At 40.8% G+C, this 27,082-nt stretch overlaps 1 long non-coding RNA gene across 1 annotated transcript in view; it reads right to left on the bottom strand.

The window, feature by feature from the left end:
• Nucleotides 1–26,722, bottom strand: part of LOC128081878 (uncharacterized) — a 36,795-nt gene extending 10,073 nt beyond the window's left edge. The window contains exons 1-3 of the long non-coding RNA XR_008207436.1: nucleotides 26,492–26,722; nucleotides 26,183–26,271; nucleotides 151–3,048 (exon numbers count right to left, since the gene is read on the bottom strand). This is a non-coding gene — a long non-coding RNA (uncharacterized LOC128081878). The remainder of the gene's footprint in view (nucleotides 1–150; nucleotides 3,049–26,182; nucleotides 26,272–26,491) is intronic.
• Between the last annotated feature and the right edge of the window lie 360 nt (nucleotides 26,723–27,082).

Raw genomic sequence — 27,082 nt, 5'->3', positions numbered from 1 at the left:
CCAGTTCAGGACTAAAACCATCCAGTGCCAGCGGTCAGAAAGTTCAAAGAAAACACAGCTGTTCATATCTAATAAGAGCAGCCCCTGCTGAGCACTGTAAGCTGTTGGACCCCAACGCTCATCTTATTTTACACTTCTCACACTGCTCACCCCAATCCTTGCTCCAGCCCTGCTCCTCACAGCAGACCTTTGCTGCCGCTTTGCTCTTTGCCGCTTCTCTCCATCTGCCTCCCCTCGCTTTACAAAGTAGTGCTATTGAAAAAAAAAAAAAAGAAAAAAAAGGGGGAAAAAAAGGATTTTCTCAAGCTAAAAAACACAACCACAGGGTTCGAGACCAGCAGCACGGCTCCTTGTGCTGCTGCAGCTACACGGACGGGTGGGTGGGAGCTGCGCTCCGGCTCCGGGCTGCCGGGAGATGGCGGCAGTGCCCCCCGCCCGGTGGCGGCACCGGGGAGCCACGGGGCTGGCTGTGTGCTGCGAGGACCCGGGCAACGAATCCTCTTCCTTATTCCCGAAGCACGACGATGAACGAGCACGGAAAAGCTGGGAGCGATTTCTTGCATGCCCAGTTACTTCTGAATTCCTCAATAATCACATTTGTTTGTGGCTTATTTGCTCTCCTTGAGAAATTGCAGCTTTACCCAAAGCCAAACGAGAAGAACTTTAATCCAAAAAGTTATAAAAAACTAGTGACCCACCACCTTCACTAATTTCCTTCAAAACACAGATATTGTGGACTGTTTCTTCTCTGACCACGTGCAAATCTCCAACTGTTCTGATCTCCAGTGCTGAGGTGGATGAGGTGAATATCAATATTTACCTCTACACGAAATGGGCATATGCTTTACCTACAAACTTCACAGGACAACAAGAATTAATGAAATCTTGGGTTCCTTGTTTCCAGGCACATTTTTCGTTTTGATTCCAATTTTATGAGCCTACACACCCTTTTACACATGAATACACACCCACTGCCTTCTTTTTATCCAGCTGTCACGACCCAGTGTTGCAAGACACTGACCTTTCATTGCATGCAAGCTCTGCTCTTACAGTGTGCTGCCTTTGTTGTTCTACCATCACAACCAGCATAAATCCCGTCTTCCTTCAAGTCCATCCTTAAAGGGTGAATTTTGCATCTTTCCCATAGGTTTGTAAGGTCTGTGCATGACAAACTGCAGAGGCTCCTGCAGGATGCAGATGAAGTGAATATTCTGGTTATGACAGCCCCACAATGTCTTTTCTAATGAGCCTCCCCTTGGGAACCACAGCCCCATTTAGACCTGTAGAGACTTGTCTTCAAGTGTGAGAATTTGAAACCTCGTAAAAAGAAAAAAATTAATCTAAAAATAATACCTCAAAAGTCATAGATGCAAAAGTAATGCAAAGTCAAGAGATGCAAAGCCTGCTGAAATTAAGCTATTATGCTGGGATAATTATCAATCCCTTCTGAAAATCTTTAAATGGATTATCAAGCAGGGCTGTTTTTCATCTTTTTATTGCTATCTTCAGTGATACTTTAATATCCTTCACTCGCCCTTAAATATCAAATAAAGGCGTTCTGATTTATGAGGATTAAAAATCTCTTCATTAATGGCATCGTGGGGGTTTCACAATGAATGTTGCTGCATGTTTCCCAGGAACAAAAAAACCCACCTCAGTCACAGTGCCGGGTGAGAGTCACCATTACCTTTCAGTCCTCAGACTGGGCGAACCAGCAGACTTCTTTAATGAGCAGGTGAATCGTGGGTCAAACCAATTAGCAGATAAGCTTCGATTTGAAAGGAAAGCGTTAAGGCTCTGGAGAAGCTGGAGATAAGGCTGCTTCTGTCAGTTACTGTGGGCTACCGGAGAGTTTTCATCACTAAGAGCACTGCGCTGAGATGGGGTGGAGAACACTGCCGTTTTCTCCCTCTGCCTGCTAACACAGGACGGGGTTCATTTGTACATCTAAACCAAGTGCATCTGCCAGGCCCATCACCACAGCCCTAAAGGGTCTGGTTATTATGGTAGTGGCAGGTTCCTGGTCAGGCAGACAGAGTAGGACTGAAAAAACAAGACAGTAACAGCTGGAAGCTTAGCAGAGATAACAGGAGCGCAGACAGAAACACAAAACTGGTCTCTACAGAGAGGCTCAAACTCTACGCTGTAGCAAAATGTCTGCTGAGCAGTGTTGTGCTTGCAGAATTCAAGTCATGCTTCCTCCCCAGGAGAGCACTCTTGACTCAAGGAGAAGAACCCCAAACTTCTGCAGCAGCTCACAAAATCCCACAGCATGATTTATGTGCTTTTGGGCTGTGTGATCCAGCTCATTACTTCTTAGGGAAGGTGCTTTGCCTTAATTACTTCCACAAACTGTGAAGTCGTTCAATGTATTTTTCTAGCCTGGTTTATATAAATTCTTTTGCCCAAGGGACTCTCATGTAGGTCTTTGCTCACTGTGTTTTTCTGAAAGTTTATTCTTGATTTATTCAGAAAAGCATCAATAAGGAAACTAAAAATATCTGCGAGGTAATTAGCAGGAGAGATTTGTTTGCAATAAACACAAGAACATGTTGTGTTTTGAAAACTACCTAGCGCACAGAGCAGCAACCCAAACCCAACCCTACCAAACCTGCCTGGAAACCAGAGCCACCAGCCTAGAACACAAGCAATTTCTGATCCTCGCAAAAAGAGGGACAGTGAAACAAAACAGCAGCCTAAAAACCCAGTGCAAAGCAGCTATATTCTGGTTCAGCAATTTCAGAGTCACGTTAAAAGGGATTGCACAGAAGAGTTGAATTACACTCAAGGGCTCTTAAAACCACATTACAAAGCTTTATTTTTCCTGTTGTGATCTGCAAAGACCTTGCATTATGCTCGAGTTTGGGTTTCAGCTTTTTCAAGGCTTCCGTACCGTTCTCTTCCCTGCACAAAGCAGTTTTTTGGTTTCACTGGACAGCGTGACTGTTAAGAGGAAAACACAACACCTGCTGCGTGGTTAAAATTGCACTTGTTCATTACCTGCACCTCCCGTGAAGGCAGTCCTGCTCCAGCATGCACAGCGTCCAACTTCCCTATAAAGTGACCGAGAACAGATTACAGAACATCCTGGATACTGACAACAAATAGTTGATATCTATTTATTCTCGAGTTAATCAGTAATTATTTCAAAATTGTTTTGATTACTTCTCTGTCCTTTGATCTTATCCTCCAGAGAAAGACCACGTTGTTCAGAATCACAGCCCATACATCATCATCCTGTGCCTGAGCACAGCCAGTGAAAGCACGAGCCCTCTGCAGGATTCATCTACATTTCCATTATTCACACTGCAACGAGGCTTCTTATGGATATATATACTGAAGTAGATTAGCATTGCTACCTTCCAGTTCTTTAGTAAGTCTTGAAGTATTTGTAAGGTATTTCTGGATATTCATATGTTCAAGAAATGCTTACATGTGATACTAGGGACATGGTTTAGTGGGGAGATATTGGTGACAGGTGGATGGTCGGACTGGGTGACCTTGGATGTCTTTTCCAACCTTGGTGATTCTTCATGATATTTCTTGGGTACAATGGGATTACAGTTTGTTATGCATATATTTTCAGCATCTGTAGGTTGGGAGAAAAGTTTGCAGTTGCGCACATGCAGAACAGTTTGAAAGAGAGGCAAATAAATTAATTATGGGAGTTCTGAACTTCTATAAACAATCTAAAGGCTTTTCCAACAGCTTTCCAAGAAATACAATTTAGATGGAGGATGGCTTTTGGGCACTGTCAGTAATAGTTCTGCAGTCAACATAACCTTCCTGTTTCCAAAGAGAGAAATATCTCCTCCACTCTCGGGCCTCTCGTAAATTTCCTGGTACTAAGGCAATAGAGTAAGGCATTGTAAAAATAGATGCAGTTTGTCCTCTAAATGTTTCACAAATGGAATTTAAAGTTTCATTGCTTGCCACAAAATCCTCTGACCTTTGTGACACACTGCAGTGCAATTTTGCTGTGGAAATTTCCATAGCCGTTCTGTGATACAGACAGGTGTTTTGTGGGAAGGCAAATCCCAAACTCTGGGATGTGTGGCAACAAAAAGCTTTCACTGACAGTACCACAGGCTCCATCTAAAGTCCAGTGCAGTCAACGAGGATCCTTCAGTAAGCTCCCACTCCTATGGATTCCCATGAGCTAGAGTGCAGCAATAGGGATGTATGCAATCCTTCTTGTTTCAGAGGGGAAAAGGCAGCATTTCCTCGTCCCTCATGTTGAACTGCTACCTTCACCAAACCCTCTTCCCAAAAAGCTTGGAGTCTATGCTCTCACTGACACCTCAGTTTTTTTTCCCTATAGTGCTACTCAGGCACATCGGCACACAGAATGCCGTGAGGGAGCTGGGATGCTACAAAATTACACTTGCTTCAGCGTTATTCACTGCTAGAGCTGCATTCAGAACTGCACACCTGCATCCTCAGCTCTCACAGTGGGAAATGCACAAGTGCTACCTCTACCTTCAACATCTTTTTCACTTTTTGTAATAGCAGCAGTTTGTGTTGCAAATTTTGCATGTCTCAAACTATTGCCATTTATTCCTGGTGCAGTGGCAATTTGCTCCAGTGCATGAATTAAAAGCCACGTCTGCATGCATTGCCCGTCACTCAGGTATCTGTCACTCCACCTGTAAATGAGGCCTGGAATTGTCACCAAGAGGTGTCACCACACGCACTGCAAAGAATATTTTCATGCTCTGAATAAGTAACAACCCGACTTATTTCTTGCTTAATGGAGATACCATGACCAGTTATCTCATCCCAATACGAACATGTCAGAGTTGAAGTGATGAACTGTTTTACTTTGAGGCATAACAAATAAAAAAGGAATGGCAAAGTATGAATTCCTGTGAACACATCATAGGTGGATATCAATGTACACACAGCATTTAATATTAGTTCATTTTTCAGGCTATTCTGTTGTATTTTTGGATCTCAAACGCACTGTCCAGAACAGATGCTCTCTTGGGAAGTTAATACAGCAGCAGAGTAGAACTGGTTGGAAACTAATGATGGTACAAATAATTTAGGTTGTTCAAAGCTTGCCTCTGTCTGCAATACAGTATAAGAAGCATCTCCTCCACAGAAAGCAAAAGACAATATTTAATAAAGTAGTATCTTAGGGCAATCTAAAGATACAGATCTCAATGCTCCATTCAGCAAACAGCTCATACGTTGAGCGGTGTTGGTGGCTTTCACAGATTTACCGGAGGATGCCATGTGCACGAATTGGAATGGGTGTTAGACCACTTGCAAGGAAAGGCCAAGGAAAGGACCAGAAAAAAAGTACAGAAAAACAAAAAGGCAGAAATTGTACGAGTGAATCAGCACAACCAATGCCAAGCAGAAGAGATACGGTATCATGAGTTGTCTCATGAGATTTCACAGCAGATATTCACAACATAGCAATGAAGAAGGAATTCGTGATGGAGCTAGTTTAATCTCCTTCAGAAAGCTTTTCTTACAAGGTATTACAAGTTCAGTGTCACAATGCTGCATTACAGCAGAAACTGAGTTGCTTTGTACAGTGGCACTGGCCATTAACACACTCTTGCAGCACAGTTGCAATTATGCAACTATTGGTCACTTCTGTGCAGCAGTCCCTTTCTCGAACTGAGATTTTTGGACTACTTCTACATCAGTTCCTTCCATACTTTAGAATGGGAAGTTGATATTTTTTATCCCCGCCCAGTGTTATAAATAATACAACATGCGTCAAAACCTTTCCTGCCTTCATTTTTTGTCTTTTATTTCCATTTTAGTCATGCTTAGATACTTCTAACTCCCTATCAGAAACTCATTATTCAACATAAAGTCATGTTAATGTCAATGAGCTTTAGATCGTATGTCTAGTATTAACAAATCAATCAGAAAACTGATTAATTTTACTCTGCTTTTTAAGTTAAATGTCAATTAATTTTTAGCTGACTGAAAAAAAATCAAAATATTTTGTCTAGTCTAATAAAGCATGCTCTTTTACAGAAAAACTCCCCAGTGAGACCCCAACACCAAATCTATAGACTTCATTGAAAACTTTGCCACTGACTTTAACGCACTTGTCCGAAGGCCACACAGCTTAGAGGAGCTGTGTTATAAATGGCCCTGGCCAGGGCTATCAGCTGATATAATTCAGATGAGAGAGAGGTTGCAGCTTGAGAAAACTGACCTTGTTTATGGGCAAAGCCTGAGAGGAACTGCCTTAAAAAAGGAAAATAGGAGTGCTTTGTGCCTCTGCCCTTGCTTCTCGCAGGAGAATGAATAGTGGATGTTGGTAAGAGGAAATTGGCTGGCCAAAACCCAACTAATTCCTTTTATTTTTCACGTCTTTGATGTACAATTTAAATGCAACTTCCTCCCCTTTTTGAAAGGCTCTAGGTCAACGTTTACACGTACGTGTTTCAAAACGCTGCGCAGATCTATTTCCTAGTTATATCTGAGGCCGGTGCGCGCAAACTGGTATGAGAAACTAACATCCTTCCAAAACTAATTTGAAAAGTCCAAGTGTTTTCTGCTCATTTCCCATGGTTGCTTAACACAAGACCTCCACTCACACCTATGTGGAACAGTCAGTGCAGAAAACATACTGTTTTGTGTTTGCTGTGATTGCCTTTACTGCCTCCCAATGCTAGTAGCCCTGTAAACAATATAACTGGGAAAAAAAACATCCTCATTACTCTTACTTTTCTTTGTCCAGCACCTTAAGGAATCAGATAATTTCCTTTGAAAATCAAGCTGATGCATTTTGCCTCATTTTTCCCCTCTTCTTTTTTTTAAAAGTCTGTTTTAAGTCGGGTTGAATTAGAATCAGAGAATCACCAAGTCTGGAAAAGACCTCCGAGATCATCCAGTCCAACCAACCAGCTACCATCAATATTTCCCCACTACATCATGTTCATGAACCCCCTCCAGGTATGGTGGCTCAACCCCCTCTGTAGGCAGGTTGGATTGATTTTGACACAACCTTTATCAGAGGCATAGGAAGTTGAGGGGCATTATCTACTGACCATGGATACCATACTATAACACAACAACACAGATGATATTCTTGATAATTCAGTGACACTACAGAGCTTAATGTTCAAACATTTGTTGCCAAAATTACTTACAACTAGAAATCCTGGTGGTGACAGTTACATCCCTAAGGGTATTTCACTGTGAATTTAAATCTCAAGTTGAAGAGCTGGATATATGACAAGCTATCACTTCATTACTGTGAAAATACAGTTTCTTACCAGTCATTTTAATACAGTACATAAGTTGCATTGACTTGCAAGGATTTCATCAGCAAGGAAATAGTTGTTCAGCCTCTTCTGTAAAGGTGCACAGCCTCTTCCTGTAAATACTGGAAACAGCTGAGTATTTATATCATCATTTCTTTCCCCTGATGTACTGGGTGTGCAATATCAATTCTTTCTAGTTCAGATCCACTACTTACCTGAGTTTCCTCGGCCCTTCCTGACCTTCGATTAGCAGCAGGGATGCATTAAAATAGTTCAGCTGCTTAAAAACGGCCAGAGTTATGCTTGTGGACCACTTCAGTCAGTTTCTTTCTCTTTCAGAAAGGAGGGAAAGGGAGAATCTAGCATACAGTTCAAGCACATTTGTTCTAGCAGTTAGCTGGTGCAATGAATTTTAAGCAAATTCATTGATGTGCATTTCAGGGTGGTGAAAGATGTTTTCTGTAGCTGCCTGCTGGAATATGGAAAAGGCCAGATTATCAATGAAGCAATTGGTAAAGCAATGGCTGACTTATTTCACGTTTCTTTTTCCCCATGAAAATTAGCTAGTTATGCCTATTATATGTTTTTAAAAGGAACTGCTTCTCACCTTCCCTTTGCTGGTGACTCATTCCAGAGATTGAAATACGGACATAGAACTTATTCTCTCCTCCTGGTGGAATATTTTCTATTGTTTAACCTTCCCTTTTGATATTTCCCTCTCTGGTATAACAGCCTTATTCTGATCTGCATTTTTCCTTATGCCAGAGTAAATGTCTGCCTTTCATAGCATTATAGAGTCATCAAGGTAGAAAAAGACCTCCAGGATCATCCACTTCCACCACTCATCTACCACCAATATCTTCCCACTAAGCCATGTCCCTTAGTACCACATCTACATGTTTCTTGAACACCTCCAGGGATAGTGACACAATCACCTCCATGGGCAGCCTGTGCCAGTTCGATCACCATTTTTGGGAAGAAATTTGTCCTAATACCCAACCTTAGACATTGGATTCAACCTTGAGTAGAATCCAACCTTGATTGGTTGGATTAGTGTTAGGGAGTAAAAAGTCATTTGAACTACGCATTCCTACTGGAAGACTTTAGACTCTGTTATACTAAAGACTGAGGTGCAACTAGAGCAATTTTGGTGGACATGGTGGTATGCATGGTGGTAAAGCCTTCATGCCGTGTGTGCTTGAAAGTAAGGGTCGAATCTCTAAAATCTGAATGCAAATCTTGCATGCAAGCATGTTTTCTGTACTTTCTTCCCCTAAAAAACAGGTCCCAGAAAGCACTCTGTATAAAACTTAACTGTGTCACTGACATCATTGCCAAGCTCTAACTGGTGCAGCTGGCACTGTGAATACATGCACACTGCTCACTGCAGCATTTTGTCATACAGGATCTAGTGCAGTGCTGCAACAGAGAAAAAGAGCCCTCAGGATGCACAGCATGAGAGAGCACCAGTGTGTGCTCGTTGCTATAGCTTATTCCAGGTATCTCCATAAAGACAGAAAGCAAAGCTGAACTATTTAAATCAAGAGTATTCTAAGTTAAACCTGGAAAGCTGTTTCTCATGACTTTTTTTTTTTTTTTTTTTTTTTTTTTTGAGTCATATTTCTACTTAAAGTCATTCCATAATTAAGGCCTTCCATGTCTTTTTACCACATGTAAACTCCTACATCAAGTCATTATTTTTTTAATGGAAATTGGACACTGCTGTTTATTAGGCTCAGACTCCCAAAGGGGCCGTTCTGCTAGGGAGTACTACAAAACCTAACTTAAGTGCAATCCTCTGGTCCTAAAGAGGATAAAAGCCTGACTGTGAAAGCATTCCAGATATGCTATAGTTACAAGCTTAAAAGTAAATGATCCACTGGAAGTAAAAACTCTGACCATATGGGAAGTATTGCATTTGAACCAGCAACTCAGCTCCTGGAGTTATGGTTGTGTATGCGTACAATACAGAGTATGGAAGCTTAGCAGGTCTTAAAGAAAAAGAAGGAAATAATTACGAAGAATTAGAACATCCCATTTTATTAGGCTGGACAAAGCATTTTTGGAAGAGATCTAAATCTTTCTGCTTGAGGCTGTACCTGCTCCCTGAACTAATTGTGATTGATCTACCTTTTTCCTTTCACTCTCGCCCTCGTTCACCCTGTTTTGAGCTGCAGCATGCTACTCTTAGCTCTGTCTGAATACCTCCTAACACAGCATCAAAGATTATCTCATTCTATCTGGATACTACTACAGACCTAACACACTTGGCATTCAAATCACACGCATAAGAGAACAGGCAATGATTCTCTCCTCTCACGTGCGATTCATTTTTAAGAACACTGGTTTGGCTTTCTGCTCGTTTCAGTGGAAACTAAATTCCACTTGTCAAACTTCTCAGAGCTGCACCTTTTAACAACAGCAGTGACCTTAAAGAAGAACATTCACAGCGCTCACAAGATCATAGATTCACAGCTCCTACGGTCTGCCAGCACATCCCTTGCCTTGTTCTTCAGACTAGAGGAGTGTGGGGTTGTTCAGCTTGGGGAAGGGAAGGCTCCAGGGAGACCTCACTGTGGACTTCCAGTACTTGAAGGGAGCTTACAAACAGGAGGCAGACCAACTTTTTAACATCTGATAGTGACAGGACAAGAGGGAATGGCTTTAAACTAAAGGATTTAAGATTTAAGTTAGATATCTGGAAAAAATTCTTTACTCAGAGCTGTGGGGCCATGGCATGGCAGCCCAGAGAAGAGTGGGTGCCATGGTACCATTACAGCGGTGACCAGTATGTAAGTCTGATCGCATACAGCTGTGTAATAATGATGTATCACCGTTGTCTTTGAATGTAACAGCCTAAGCTTCCAATTTAGCACTATAAATTAAAGTGTCTTTGGTCACCAATAGCATCAAAGCTACTAGGGCTACACTGAAGGGGAGCAGAGCTCTTGAAACAAGAGATGCTGCAGCATGTTTTGAACTCCAATCTGATTTTGAAGCCAAGGACTCACTTAAAGCAGTATCTACAAATGGCTGCATTTCAACAAGTCTGTCCTTCAGACATCACTCATGTTGCAGATACTGTTTGATACAAGTTATCACTCTCTCTCTTTAACATCTAAAAGAGAGTGCCATGTATGATAACATGAGTCCTGGAATGTCTCTTCTACCCTAAAGAGGAAGCACAATAAAGAGAAGAAAATAGATACAACTCTAAAACCCAAGGGAAAAAACCCTCTCTGCAGAATATACAGCTCTTCAGACAAGACACCAGCTAGTCCTTTAATATCTATCACTTGCAATTCTCTTGCATCTAAGTAGGCTTTGCGAGAGCTGAAGTGCTGGGCTTCTGCTTTTTGTGAAGCAAGGTGAGATACTCAGATGTCTTCACAGGCTACTGCAACAACTTCCCTATTTTTAGGAACAGAAATGAAGGCTGCTAAGTTGTCTTTGCAGACAAATACCAAAACTTGTTCGTGGTGAAACTACCACCATGAACAAGTTTTGGTATTTGTCTGCAAAGACAAATAGGAAAAGGCTCTCCAAAGAGCACATATAGAGGATGCTAAAGGCAGACTAAAAGTGGGGAAAGAAAAGCTAATGAAATGCTTATACACAGATACTAAGGACATATATTGAATGTTTTGCAGCTGGGAACTATTATCAAATTCCATCAGTCTCAAGTGAGAGTCCTGATGTGATTTATAGTAAGTCCCAAAGGTATCATCAGTGGAACTTCAGCCACCTGACAGGTGCTGCTCATGTAGGTAACACGGAAGAAGAAAGATATTAAGACATACTGAGACGACATAAATAACACCTGTGCTACCATCCTCTTGCAGTTCCAAAACTTCAGTGTCTGAAGAAATTCCAGGAGTATAGGTTATAACTAATTCCTCCTTTTTTTTTCTTTTCTTTTCTTTTTTTTTTTAATCTGAATAAAGTCAGAATTGTTGGGAAATGTGGTAAACAAGAACATGTGTTTTCTACTTCTAGTTTCTGTTTTCCTGGTATGTACTCTGCCCCATATAAGGTTATATTAAAAAGATATATTTCTACTGCAATTCTTCTTCAAAGCCTGGTTGAAACAAACCAGTGCATCTCTTAGAATGAAGACAGCTGTAACAGAGGCCTACATTACAGTTGCAGCAAAGCCCTTTGGGCACACCATGTTGCACATGACTATGCTGTTGGGATGGTTGGAGGCATGTGACCATCATAACACCTCAGAGGCAGTCTGCTATGATGGATAACACATGCATTACTGTGTTTTTGTACTCAGATGAACCACACAGCTATCAAGTTAACACTTCAGTCACCGCTTCTTAGTGAACCTAAGCCATACCATATTGCACAACACTATGCTGACTCGAGCTACTTTAGCTTAATAGTAAACGTTATGAAGTTCTACTTTGACTAAGTATAATCTGTTCTTACTGGGCATAAGATGTGCAGGTTAAATGGTGCTGTTAATTCTGTTGATGATATTTAGCAGGACCTGCTGAGATAATCTAAGGATTCAGTATCTAAGGAACACATATCCAAAGTTGTTTCTGAAGCAGTGAGACAGCACTTCTGTGCCTTTTCTTCCCCCCTCTTTGAGCACAAATCCATTGGATCCTTTATATCTAGGAAAGGATGCATCTCCCTCCCACTCTTTCCTTTAAACGCATGCATTCTATGTTCTAATATCTGCAATCAATAAAATATTATTTTGTATTAAAAAAATAAATATTTAGTCTTCAGATATTTTAAGTCTACTGCAAAACTTATCAGCATAGTCAGTAACTGCAAGGGTATCCTCATGGAAAATGGAGGACTTGATTTTTCAATGAGAGAAACGTTCACTGCCTTTGACACGTGCAGAAATTCCCTTTCTTCCATTCACGTCCAAGTTGGTGCCACACTCTAAAACAGAACCTCGATCCTCTTCTTCCTAATGTGCAGTCTAGGAAGGTTTTAGCTAGTTCAGAAGTTAACAAACAAGGATGTTGACTTAGGGAAGATTTTATCAGCACTGTCTTAATTGCTAGAAGGGAATAACTGGTGATAAAAATCACGTGCTTTATTAATATATAAATAAATGATGATAGCAGACTTTCTAACTCTAGGAAGTTAGCTGGAAAACAGATTGTCATGGCTGGGTGGCATTTACTTTTCTATCTGTCAATATTTGGAGGATTTTATTACTTTGCAGTGCCAAGTACAAAATGGCTAATGGAAATATTAAAATGGAATTAATCTAACTAACTAAATAAAGCTGGTTCTCAGTGTTATTCCCCTAGAAGTGACTTAATGTGCTTTCCAAAACAAAACTATATGGAAGAATGGGTTATAGTCAAGCTTATATATCATTTACTTACTTATTGCCTTTCAGAAACTTTCTCTACCAAGCAGAGGAAGGCCGCATTGCTTTATTAAAACCACACCTCAAATATTTACCTTTTGAGGTACACAGAAAGAGAAGGTTAAAAATGGCTAGAGGGCTCCCAGCTGCACTACCTCACCAAATGTTCTTCTCTAGGAAAACAGCAATACTACAGTGGCAATTGATGACCCATGTCAATATTATCACCATGCTGGAATAAGTCACTGCTACAAAGCTTTGCCAACCTAACAGTGTTAGCTTAACATGAAAAATACACACCTCGAGGAATTGAGGCGCTAACAAAACTCCAGGTGTCAATGTAAGACCTCTGTCGAAAGAGAACCCTTTAGTCAAGTTAGTTTTGCCGCCTGCAGTGACAGCACAGCTTTGTCATCCATGGAACAAATACAGCTTGCATTTCCCATAAGGGACTCCACAGCCAGAGCTGGAAGAGTTGCTGTTCAGAGACATCAATAAAAGGAATATTGCCAGGCAAGAATCGTAGAGTGAAACGAACAGTCTCCCTTTGCACTGCCCATGTACCAATTTTAACTTTATACATTGGTTTCTATCCTTTGAAAGAGTAATTTATTGAGTTACTAGCAATGAAGTGGAAATATATTTATTTAGGTGAAGAAACAAAGCTCTGAAAGCACTACAATAACTGATTACAGGAAGAAGAGAGCCTAACTGAAGAATCAGCAAGGAACCAGAAACTGTAAATCCCCAAACAAAATCTCATCTTCAAAGAAGAAACTACTCCAGCCAGAAGAACTGAGGGAGTGGTGGGAGGTACAGAGACAGGCACACGTCAGGTTTCTGCATTGCATCCCTTTCCACACCCACTGCATGGATGTGCAGATCCTGCAGATCCTGCTGTTGTTACAGCAAAGCTCTCCTGTTGCTGTTATCACACGTGCCTAAGCAAGGGGAGAAGAGGGAGAAACAAGACAAGCAAATGATGTGCTCAGAAAACAAATGTGATATAAACTATCTTCTCCTCTTGTATTTATCAACATACAGAGCAGGTGTTTTACGAATATATGAAGAGAAAAGAAAGCAGGAAGACAGAATGATTTTGGTTTTAGTTCACTCATCTTGTTCTTGCACTGCTTTATCCACACAGACTGTTAACTCTAACTGCACTGCCACTTTTGACTTTTAGATTCTCTATTAAAAACATGTCAGCTTTCTCATTAGGCACTCAGACTCAGTTTGAGCAAAAGCAAACCATGAATGAGGGAATCGCTGCGAATCATTCCAGGATACCAGCAGTCCTGCATTCCTGTTTCCGTTACAAAAGGCTATATGCATTCATATTTGCTTCTTCATTGCAATCTAAGACACCACTGTCAATATCAGCATCTCAAAGTCTTCATTATCACCGCACTGAGCCTCCTTCAACTCTGCAGGCACACTGCTAGTCCACAAGCAATGGATGACATTTACCTCTTTTCAATTTAACACAGAGAACCACATCTGAGTTGCTGGAAGGAATGTAGTTGAGACTGAAGGCAGTGTATGCAAGCCACTCCTCCACGTCTGGCTTCTTTTCCCATTTTTCTTCTTATTTTTTTTCAAACGCTTTAAAGATGAAGAGGATAACCAGGAGCTGTAATACCACACTACAGTAAAGGGCAGGAGTTCACTGGGCTGCATTTTGCAGACATCCAAGTGGTGGTGGTGCTGGAACAGGAGAACACAGACTTTAATGCAATTTGTAATTTGCTTTCACCTGGTTAAATAATGTAAATTATTCACATTTCAAAGGTAGGAATACAGACACAAATTAAGAAGGATTTTCCCGAGGTCTTTTGTTACTGATCAATAAAATTACTATTACAAAAAGATGCAGATTTTCCTCATTTGCTGATTACAGAGCTGTGTTTCTTCCTGCCATCACTCTTCCCTTAGAATACTCCCTGAGCACCAGGCCAACTGGCAAATTTGCTGGACTGCTTAATTAAAAGGGAACATGTTTTCCTCTGCAGGCAGCACATTGCCATAGATGACAATGAGGCAAGGTCAGTCTTAGTACTTCACGGGGAAATAATGCCAATCTATGGATTTCAACCCATGGCAAACATCTGTGGTGTCTTTAAGGACCACAGCATGAATGGCTTGTCAACTTAACTACAGAAAGAGTTGCCAATACGCTCATCCATATCCAAAAACCTGAATCTTCTGGTGTCAATTTACAGTATATAAGAGCAATAGGATAACAGGATCCTTAGTCTAATTCTGCTTCACAATTGCACGCAAAATTATGCAGGTTCATAGAAAAAAATAGCACTTATAACCATCAACATTTTCCTCATCACATCTCATTGTTAACAGCACAGCAGTAGTTGGATAATCTGCTAGGGCTGAACTTAACACAGCAGTCTTCATTCCAGCACTTTTTTTTCTACCTTGAATTGGTATGCAAAAGATTTCACACCCGCCCCGTCCAGCAGATTCAAGATTCAAGACCACACATCACAACTTCTCAGAGGTTAAGCAAATACACTTGACCTCCTAATGAAATGCAATGGCTGATGTTAGCTTTTGTCACCACCCTCCTGGCAGCATCAGCTCCTCCTGTCAGTCACTCTTCAGGGACAGTTGGCTGGTTGACTTAAAAAGGTCACCTCCAGAAGTATGCACGGGGCTCCAGGACTAAAGCCTTGAAAGCAGGCCCTTACATCTAGGGGATTAGAGTGACACATTGCCAGGAACATAGTGCTACATAATGACATACTATCTGCAGTTAATTGCAATCATACGGCCGCTGTAAGAGACAACGATCTCAAGCAAGTTAACACACTTGTAATTTCTTTCTTGCAACTACAGACTGCTCCACATTAAGGTTACAGTAAGGAACTGGATGATCTTGAGAGTCCCTTCCAACCCTAAACCATCCTATGATGCTATAATTTATAAACTGGGTGTGCCTTTGTACTCAGGAATGATTTTCCCCACAACCTGATGAAAAATTCTGACAGTACCTACAACAACTCAAGAAACCACAATTTTCCCTACAGATTCCTGGGCTGTAATCCACTTGTTCATTATGAATGTTGTGATCTTGCAGATTAAAGCATGGATCTGGCTGCTGGAGCACATCTTAGGTAAGTGAAAGTATAGTTTTGTGTGAACTATCTACCTCCATAGCAAAAAGACATCCAAGTCCTCCTATGGACTGGAGGGTTGTTCTTTATTTTGTCACATTGCAGCCAAAGGAGCTGAAGAAGCTCTCAAGTCTGAATTTCCTGCAGGCCGGGAAAAGGCTATAATGATCTGGAGAAAGGACCATGAGCTCTCTGTTAAATGTCCCATGGAGTATGTTCTCATTTCAATGAGACGACACCAATTTCACCTTTTTTTTTAAGAAAAGCTAAACAGTCCACATTCAGTGGAGGGTCTTCGTACTGATCCACTTCAATTAAGGAAATCTCTAATGCTAAAATAACCTTATTACACAAGCAATGTAAATGTCAAAGGTAAGATGATGAATTTGCCCCAGGGATTCAGAAGATGAGCTGTACTTTGGTACCAGTGCTGTGGTAGCCTATGGGCAACACGTTTTCTCCTCCAGCAAGAGCTCCAAGGATTTTCTTTGCTCAATTGATTTTTTAAGCATGTGGATACCATCAAGATGGTTTTACAGTATTCTTGTTTCCCAGGCATTTGTCTGCAGCTCATCACCTGGCACACTTTCTCAAGCTTGTTGTTATGAAACGTCAGGTCTTCCTCCCTTCTTCTCATCAGCATGGAGGTATGCTGACAGCAGCTCATTGTCATTCCCATGAGCTTTTCTGATTGCCTCAAGTGCAGCTTTTGCCTTCCATTACCAAGCCATCCTTATTCCTCCTGTTGCTTTGCCATTAAATCCAGGATCTTATCACTGACACTGATAAGTGATCTCCTTGTTTACCTGGCCCTTCCATGACAGCTTTAATACTGTTGCAGTTGTTTCTGACAGAGTGAAGAGGGTGGAAAGCAGGCTACTGCCCTTGAAAACATAGCAATTTTGTTTTCTGTCCACAAGTTGCATATAATACCATTGCACTGCTCCTTTTTCTTATTACTGTGCGACAAAACATTTATTTAGTGCTTCTATAGGGTTATCAATCCAGCCAGAAAAATGGGTAATGAACTTCACCTTCCAACTATACAAACATTCTGATGCTTTGGGAAGAAGAGGAGGAAGCAATGAGCTGATGGCCATTAGAAGGACAGCACAGCAGCAAGTGGGATTACTGACAGTCTTTGAAGCTGGTGCGGTGCTGTGAGATGTTCTAATGGTTCAGCTACCAGAATCAGATTATTTCAGGCTCCAAAAATGGAATCCTCTATCACAAAAATCTCTGCAGCTTTCTGCAAACTTGTAAGAAATTGAGCAGTGACTTGGGTTCAAAAGATTGGCTGAGGGATCTTTGCCTTTTAAGAGAGTCTTAAGGAATAGCTGAAAGTGTTTTCAGATTTTGTAATGAAATCCCATTTTAACACTCCAAAAACAGATGAAAATCACATAATTAGTAAGCCTGCCTCTGCATTAATGCTAGGATACCCCAATAGAAGAACAGTGGTGATGAGCACCTTGAGATGCAGTTTTATAGTAACTAAGTCTAGACACAGTCACCATCATTTATTGAGGTGCTTCAGCTTTTACCCCTTTTACCTTAAGAAAAGTGTTATTTTCTAAAGGCCAACATTTTGCTGTTTCATACATGGAAGTAGGTAAAGCCAGAAATACTGACAAGGGCACGTGGGAGAAGCACAGACAAACAGCAGAGTAGCAAATAGTGCAACATGCTTATTTATAGTTCCTCCAGGTCTGCACGAGTAGAAAGTCGCAATGCTTAACCCAGAAGAAGTCATCAGCTATGCTGAGTCAAGATGTAAGCGTTCACAAATCAGCAACCAGCAACCAAGGCTGTCTTAGTTGTACTGAAAAAAATCACATCAATAAAATCGCTTCAAACGGTGCCGCTGCAAATATGCATCACAAGTTGCTGCAGCCTCTAACAGCTTTACCTTGATACACACAAGCAAAGGCTAGCTGCCACAGGCAAATCAGCTATAATCAGTTGTGTGCACACGCGAGACTATTTCAATGAAAGCAAAATCAAATCCATGATTCAATACCAACTTAGGATATTACAAAGTACCCAAATTATAGAAGCTGAGGGAACAGTCTCTAAAGGTATTAGACAGACTGGTTATACGTATTTATTTTTGAGACTATACGTCTTTTCTAAAGCAACTTGCAATCAAGTTCTGCATTGTGGGTTTTATTTGTCCTAGCACGGTCGTGTAGTAGAACAGTTGTAGCAGTTGTGCTGGCTTTCCCATTCCTCAGGCTGAGAAACAGATCTCTGCTCTGTGGTTTTGTAGTAAATAGTAGAAGGCTGAGGACACTGTTACTGCAAAACTGACACATCAATTATTTGGGAGAGGTGCTTGCTTATCTCATCAGCTATCTTGTGTACTAATTAAATTGATGGATTATAAGACAGGGAGAAATCTTCAAAGCTGTTTAAGGAATGCTGGAGGCACTTGGAATCAAATGCAAACAGCTTGATGGTTAACAGGATACAATTAAAGGCACAAGTAATATGTTACAATACTGCCCATGGGTTATCAGAGAGCTTCACCCTACCCCAAAATAGGTGTATTAATGGCAGTACATTAAGGAACACTTCAGCACTTAACATCAGTATGCAGTTAGCTTATTCTTTGGGGAAGTCTGTTTTTTAACATTTGTTTACTGTATTTTAGCTTGACAAGATCACAGCTGAGTGTTACTTGCATATGGAATCATATATATAATACTACACATGACTTCGTATATAGACAGCAATAATTCTCTCCAGTATTGCATCATAAAAATTATTTAAGTATGATTTAGCTTGAAAAGAAAAACCCTACCTAAAAATGTTATTTCTATTCAGGCATACATACAGTTTGATACCATGGTGATAAAACACATGAAAATATTTAATAGTACCAGAACCTTATTTGAAGTGTCTGGAAGAATAAAGACCTGTGAATTACGGCAAGATGTAACTAATGTGACAACTTCATTTTTGTAACTGAATTACTGAATTTACATTTGGAGGCTACACGCACAGCCTAGCTGTGATAAAAACCTCTCAAGTTTTTACTGAGCTCTTGAGTATAAAGCCATTAGAATTTCATGCTGACCACAATTTAATTGAATGGGACACCATGCTTCCCTTCCATCCCTATCCCACAGGCAATACCTCAGGTTCCAGGAGGCTTAACAACACCATTTAGCATTTAGTCTTTAACTTCAATCTTCTTTAGCCATAGCAAGGAGAAATAAAAATTCCGAAGTTCTTCTGCAAGAAAGACTTCTCAAATCATGACTTTTACATGAGGCCCACAATCATGAAAGCTACAATATCAAGGGTTAGTTACCGTATTTGTATTGTTGGAAAGAAGTTGGATCAATATACAGAAAACTTTAGCTTTAGACTTGCTGAACAGTTTTGAATTTGCTCCCATGTTATCTCATTTCAAAAAGTCATTTACTCCTGTCTACAGGAAAATGATTCAATACACAGCAAAAGGCTTTTGCTGCTCCTGTCCGACTCTGCTTTTGTAATGTGGCAATGAAATGCCATCCTGAATGGCAGTGTCTTAGGGCAACAGAAGGGAAGCAAAAAGGATGAATAAAAGATTCAAGGGATCAGTCAAGATTTCAGATTCATCATTTCAAAGCCAAGTAATTACGAGAAGTATTTTAATCCTCCCGTTTCAATCCCATCCCCCCAAAAAATCCAGAACATGATTTTATTTGATATTATGTGATTAATTCTTGGCAGAAGAAAAATTTTGCCTAAGATCAACTTCCTGGCAGCCCACCACAGAAGCTGCTCCTTGCAGATATGACCTTATGGTGGAAGGGACACATAAGCCAGCTCCTCTTTCCATACTCTCCACCAGGAACAGGATATTGTCGTTCTGCACATCCCTTGCCAAGCTCAGTCCCACCTCTGCCTTGCCTTTGCTGATCTCATCATGTCTGTCCAGATAGTATCCCTGCATTATTTCTAGGCCATACAACCCTACTCCCACTCTGTGCATTTTCCATCTTACCCCTCAGTTTGACCAGCAGGTCTTTGCTCAGCCATACCACTTTCCTGCCTCCCCTTCTTGCACGGGGAGATCAACATTTTCTGGCAGTGCATTGAAAATAATCTTTTCACTAGTACCTTGTTAACATCTGGAGTTGTACTGAGAAACGTATCAGCTCAGAAATGCTACAAGACATAGATTACAACTAGAAACAAAACTCTGCTCACCTATCATGCTTTTGTTCTATGTCCTCTTCAAAGCAAAACTAGGCAATAGACTTAGCTGCTAACAGCTATGTGGAGACTAGAAGTTGCAATGGTGTTAGTAATTATGTACAATGAAACTGAACACTAGTTTAGATAGGACTTACATTGTGCTCTTGGCTAAAACCAAAACAATTCTAGTCAGTGCTGGCAATGGACTTGGAGTCACTTAGTCGCCAGGATGGATTTAAGCCAAGCACACAACAGCATTCAGCAGCTTAGCCTGATTTCTCCAACCTTGTTTCTGAACAATGGCAGTGCTCCATTTTTATGAGATGAGGAAAAGAAACTGACATAAAGGCTGCTAAATTGGCTTCTTCTGTCATTTGGAGGAAATACAAAGATAGGTGATTACTATTAATAGGTTTAAGGTTTGACAAGTCCGTACCTGTTAAAAAAAAAAACATCCATCTAAAATATTCTTAATCAAATCAGCACAGAATCTCCCTGTATCTGATCACAGTTCCAGAAACTCTATATATTTCAGAGTTTTTTCTTAGAAAAAACGTTGCAGGGTAGGCTTTTCACTACAGTAATTCTCATAAAGCAAAGGTGACAAAGCCTTTATGTTCCTTGACTTAGGAACGCTGATTTTATTCACATTCATGAGGAATACTAGCACCTGACCAGATAAGAATGCTCCTAGCTGAAAATCACCTTCAATTTCACAGTACACAGGAGCAGAAGCTGTTATGGAGAGGCACAGAGAGCAGCTTCCCAATTCCTGACCTGACAACGACCTCTGAAATCGCTCCCAGTGCCTTTCTCAGGAAATGCAATTCACACAAATTGGGAAGACTCAGAGCAGGGCAGTGCTCACGTGGGTCCCAAGCAGGCATTTCCTCCCTGCTCAGGATTCTGAGCTATTTCATAGCTCACAGATCACTGCTGGGGTTTGGCACTCAAACACATCAGGAAAAAAAGGAGATGGCAAGCAGGAAACAAAGCAGAACTATTTATGGTGGTCAGAGAATTGCTTAATGTTAATAGACAATGGTTTTCCCTTCTTCCCTTGGTAAGGAAAAACATTAACGCCGAAATTCCATTTAGAGGTGTCTCGTTTCTTTTGACCACTAATGTAAGAAACTCTTCCCTTAAAAGCTGAATTTATCTTTGGAAGCCTTATCTTTGGCGCCTTCTGTTCTCTACAGAAAGTCTCATGCTGCTTGAACCGCAATTTCAACTGAAGGGAAAAAAACCAAACTATTCCAGGCAGCACTGACGTAGTCAGGTTGAATATTAGGAAACATTTCTTCTCTAAAGGAGCAGTCAGGCACTGGCACAGGCTGCCCAAGGAGGTGGTTGTGTCACTACCCCTGGAGGTGTTTGAGAAACATGAGATGTGGCACTAAGAGACATGGCTTAGTGGGGAAATACTGGTGGTAGATGAATGGTTGGACTGGATGGTGTTGGAGGTGATTCCAACCGTGGTGATTCGAGGAACATAATCATGAAAGCCATAGAGGTTATTCCATTCATACAGGAAAAAAAAGATCTCAAATATTCCATCCACTTCAGGATATTGCTTAAGAAAAATGTTATGAGGACTTTTCCTGCATTGGAAATTTCAACAATCACTTTTGTAAACATCCAAATAATGGTTTTCTGCAAATTCAGGTGAATACTTACAAGGCTGGATTAATTTTTGGTGATCTGGATTCTATATTGTGCAAAAGTCTACAATTCCATGCCAAGAGCATACTTACATGCACATTATCACTATTTTCATAGGAGACTACTTAGCATTAACCCCGAGTTGAATATATACAGTTATGTAGATCCAGTAATGCAAGAGACCTTGACTTTGTTCCCCTGTTCCTGCTTACCCAAGCTATCTGAGGCCTTAGGGAAAAATAAAATACTCACATCCCATTGCCCAGGTGCTTCCTTTTAATTATTTTCCATCAGAACTTTCCAAAGAATGTTTTATTTCAAGAGAGGCTGTGTTACCAAGGTGGAATAAAGTTTAATGGTTTCTCGATAGGTTTTCTTATCAGTATTCTCATTTCAGTAACTTTTACAGTCTACACAGAGTTCCATATTGCAACAAGCCACTCTTCATCATTTTTTAAAATATGTGAATAAAGGATTAGCCAGTAAATATTATTGCCACCAGACATCTGAGTGCCATGTGAGTCTCAGTTTGGAATACTCTCCCTCCCCCCCACTTCCCTGATTTTCATGGAGATTTCATTTTTAACTCACATCAGAGTAATATATATTTTTTTTTTAAATTAAGTTTTGGGAAGAAAGTTGGGGATTTTTTTGGTAGCCTTTTACGTCAGTAACCCTCAGCATACTTTAATCCACGCTGGGCACTTAAACTGTATTACTCACTTGCTGCATTCTGCACACTAGATTGATCTGCCTTTGTTTGCACAAGAATAAATATATATATGATATAATTGTACGTTATATCATTTTTTTGAGTTGGAAGGGATGCTTGATGGTCATCTAGCTCAACTCCCCTGCAGTGAACAGGAGCACCACAGGTCCATCTGGTGCTCAGAACTCCATCCAGCCTGACCTTGACTGTCTCCAAGAACAGGGCTTCCCTCACCTCCAAACTGCCAGCACAACCATCCCCATTGTAAAAACTCCCTTATATCCAATCTGAATCTCCTCTCTTTCAGTTTGAAACCATTTCCTCTTGTCCTATTTCAACAGGCCCTGCTAGAGAGTCTGTCCCCAGCCTTCCATTAGATACTGACAGGCTGCCCTCAGCTCTCCTCCATGCCGCACAGCCCCAGCTCTCAGCCTGTCCTTGCAGGGAGGTGTTCCATTCCTTTGATCACCCGAGAGGCCCTCCTCTGGACCCGCTCTAAAACGTATATCAATATCAGATGTAGCATTCTTGCTTTCTCAGGCTTCAGCACTGCATTAGGAAACATTCACCCAGTTCCCATTGGCAGCCCCCATCGAAAAGACAGGAAGCAGGCTTGGTTTGTGGCCTAAGGAAACATCAGAAAATGAAGTTCTCATTAAAACATCGGGTATATTTTTGTGCTTTCTGCTCAAATTTACAGGTTGCTTTATCATTAAACAGTAATCTTTATCATTACTTTATTATTAAACAAAGCCTAGTATTAGGAAGCAAGAGAACGAGTGAGAAGATACAAGTATGAGCAATTAACCTCCAAATTAGAAAAACTGGATCAAAAAAAAATAAAAATCAGTCATCACGTGCAGCACACACTGGATTGCTACAAGATACATTTATATTGCAGCTGTGGCTATGAAAGGAAAATGGTATTTTAAAAACCATTTATTTTTTTCTGATTACTGGTGTTAAAGGCTGTATTTGATCTGCACATTCTGCAAAATACGTCGATTTACTGAAATTCAGTACTGCTAATCAGATATAACAAAGCGACCTGTGCAAAAAAAGAAAGCTTGGAATCTCTCTCTGATATTGAGTAATGGTAACCTGTGATATTCACTGTGTTTTTAGAGTATACGTTAGAGAGGTCTTTGTGGACGACATTAATCCTTCTTTCCTGTGAAGTATGTACCTTCAAAGTTCACTTTGGCATTTCTCACACGCTTGACAATATAGCATCAGGCAAAGCGATGGCAGATTCATTAAAGAGTTATTAAAACTGCAAGAATTCACATTCAAGACAAGGACAGCACAGTTTTCCCAATCTTACAGAAGTTTGAGAAGAAATAACAGCCACAAGAGAAGAAATATCAGCCACAAATAGGATGGCCTACACAAAGGCAGCTCTCCTGCTCCCAGAACTGCAGTCAGCTGTAATAAGGCCCAGGGTTCTCATTGCCTACATGCTGTCTGTCATTAACCTTCTGCCCAGACTGTGCCAAAAAATTACTTGTGTATTAAACCAAACCCACAGTAATAAACACTGCAGCTCAAGCATTAAGATCTCATGTAATTTTAATTAGAGCTAATTCTTTACTGACAGGTCTATTGCACACCTGCAAAGTATATAAGATACCGACTACAGCATCCTAAGTTTCCAGGTGACAGAGTAAGCATTCCTCAATTATGTAAGAGGCACTTAGAATTTATTTGCTCAAGGCTTTGCAGTGCAGAGCTCTTTCTTGGAAGTTTTACTGGGACTTGAAAGAGTACAGCTGAAGTTTTCTAGCTGCTTTTTTCCCTCTCCTCCACCATGACTGGTTGTCTTAATCCACTCAGCCAGAGTTATTTTTACAACCAAGTTGAGCCATTCAGGACCAAGCTGATATCATGCTTCTTTAATGCCCTGTCCTTAACTGTTTTCCCAAGAGGGTCTTAGACCCTTATTGTGTCAGAGACCAAAAACAATCTTCCCTTTCACATAAATGTAAATTCTCACCTTCTGCACAGACTGCAGTCAAGGGTCAGGAATTTTGCTTCCCTACGTGGCATCGCTCTGGCACTGCAGGGCCAGCTGAACTCTGTTGAATCCATTCTAACAGGGTATAAACCTTCCCTGTATTTACCAAAAGGCCTGCCATTTTAAAATGCAACACAATTGAGTTTCACGTGCTGAACCTCAGCACATGACAGGTTTTGAAACACCATTCAATTGCTTGTAGCCTGTGATCTGCAGGGCTAGACACCTTCGTATGGAGAACTGGGAAGAGACACAGCTTACCAGCAAGAGGTGCCACACTGCAGCCAACCAAAAGATTTGAGAAATTGTGTGATCCACCATGATCTAAAATGCTCCTCCACATGGGCATCAGGAATATTTTTGTGAATAAGTTCAGCAGAACTAAGTTACAGGAAAGAAAATTAAATTTAAGTAATTGACTCTTATAACCCAAGCCCATCCTACTAAAGAGAAGCAAGTTGCACTACCTCAGCATCCAGCTGACATCAGCTGTAGTAGATGCAAAGGCAAACAAGATCTCCAGAAGCTTCCTGAGAGAAGTTATCTTTCATGTGAGGTATGCACCACTCACATATTGTCACATTTTCAGTTTGTTCTTAAGCTTTCTGACTTACCCCAAATTACTGGTGAACCCTTTACACTGAACGGTCATTGGGAGCCTGCATGGAGTTGCTACCCTCAATGCATAGGGCCTCGAAGGATAAGCTTTCTTTGTGGAGTTACAGCCTTTAAAGGTTATATTTTTGTTAAAAGTGTGTCCCCATAGTCCAGAACTACCTGGGAGGGACCCAGCTCTGTGCCAAAGCTACGCTGAGTTCTTCTGGCTGGGTGAAACAGGAGGTAGACAATGAATTTCTGCACAGGTATACTCAGCACAAGAGCACAGATTTCTCAAATGATCTGACCACAGATATGTTCAGGATGTTCAGACTGCACAAATCACCCAGCTTCTAAAGAGTTGGAGATTTACAGTTTTGACTAAACATAAGTTAAAAGGTCTTTCTTAGATCTGCTTCCTTTAATTCTATTTCAGAAAGAAGATACTTTGAGAAAGGAAGAGACTGGAAAAGTCATCTCGTAGCACAACAGTAAGCTGAAATATGAAACGAATGTTATTCTTTTCCCTTTTCTCAAGCACAGGTAGACAGCCAATGTAGTTACTCCATTGCATAGCAATACTTGGTATAGTTCTTCACTTAGAAAAGAAGAAAAAAATATCTTATTTCACAGCCACCCGGGAGATACAGATGCAAGCATCTGGTCATTATATTGGAATCTGCACATAAAGCTTATCTTTCAATACTTCTAGGCAAATAGAAACCCAGCTAAAATAGAACACTTCATAGTACAGATAAGATACCACATCAGCAATGTGTAACAGAGAGGAAAGAATTTAAGAGCCATACAATTCTTTTTTGTTTCCTTTTTGTTCCACATAAGGGCTCCTAGTGACTTATTTTTGCTCTGATCAGGGAAGCCCCTCAGAAGCTTTCCTAGTCCTCATTCTGTCCAAGTGGCTCCTTAGCCAACTTCTCCAAAACCAGGAGTTCATGTATGTACGTGGTATTTTCCTAGCTGCTTTACAAATATCTTCAGCACTATGATTTCACAGTACTTCTGGAAAAGCTTCTAACAGCACCATTTTGCATGAAATTCACACAAGTTTTCTAAAGCTTTCTGATTATTCACCTACCTCATTTTAAGAGTTATGGAGAAAGCTTCACAGTCAGGTGCACCAAACCTTGGCACAACAACCAGGGATAAAAAAACAAACAAACAAACAAAAAACAGCCTGCAGCTATTCCCCATCTTTTCTACTTAGCAGATCACTCCCTGCATTCCCAGAAGCTATGCCAAGCAGAGGCAAGTACACACACTTACACTCACTATGCTCCAGCAGCTCCAGCAGCCATGCAAAGGAAGCAGCACAACTCAGTGCTGCTACACAGGCAGTGCCATCCTCTGGATACACACTTCTGCAATACTCAGGGAAGCAGATTATAGTACTAAAGTATCTTGACTTGTACGCTGTTTAATCTCTTGGATTTTAAGCAGTAATCTACTAGGATCTTATAGAGACAGAATACATGCTTGGCTTGGTTGATGAATGCCAGTCCATCTGACTTTTCTCATTCAGGAAAAAAAATTTATTGAAGATTGATCAAAAAAGTGGATACTGTAGCAGATGAAGTTTACCTGACTTGCTCACTACCAGCCCAGACTTCCAGCTGCCTGCAGTTTGATTGAAACACCCCCAGCTGTGTCCAAATGCAGCTCTCAGATATGAGAAGATGATGTTCCTCCCTTCAAAGCAGTGTCCTGAATAAGCTTTCTAAAATACCTTTCAGGCTATCAGCAATCCTTATACCTGTCATCTATCTCATAGCTGTATTGGTGACATGCCGTCAGCTGGGGTAAGTGCCTTCATCTTACTTACTAACTTCTGAAAGCCCACGGTCTGTCTTTCCAAAACAGATTGAGAAAATTCAATTAAAAATTAACTTCACAACAGACCTACAGGACACGCTGACACGCTCCCTACTGCCATGAGCAACAGCCACCATGTTTCAAGTTTACCTTCAGCACAGACTGTACTCTTACCATTTCACTGAACTCCAGTGGGAAATAGTAGCCCTGTGCAACAGATTGGAGATGCCACAACCAAGCCCATATATTTTGTTAACATTTTACTTCGAAAGTCTGGGGCAGGTATTAATTTTTTTTATTTACTCAAAGTCAGTCTATTATCCAAGGGTTTTTCTAGCTATCTTCCTTATGGCCCTGCAG

This window comes from Tympanuchus pallidicinctus, unplaced genomic scaffold (assembly GCF_026119805.1).
Source record: "Tympanuchus pallidicinctus isolate F22 unplaced genomic scaffold, pur_lepc_1.0 scaffold22, whole genome shotgun sequence".
NCBI lineage: Eukaryota > Metazoa > Chordata > Aves > Galliformes > Phasianidae > Tympanuchus > Tympanuchus pallidicinctus.
This window is presented reverse-complemented; position numbering and strand designations above follow the sequence as displayed.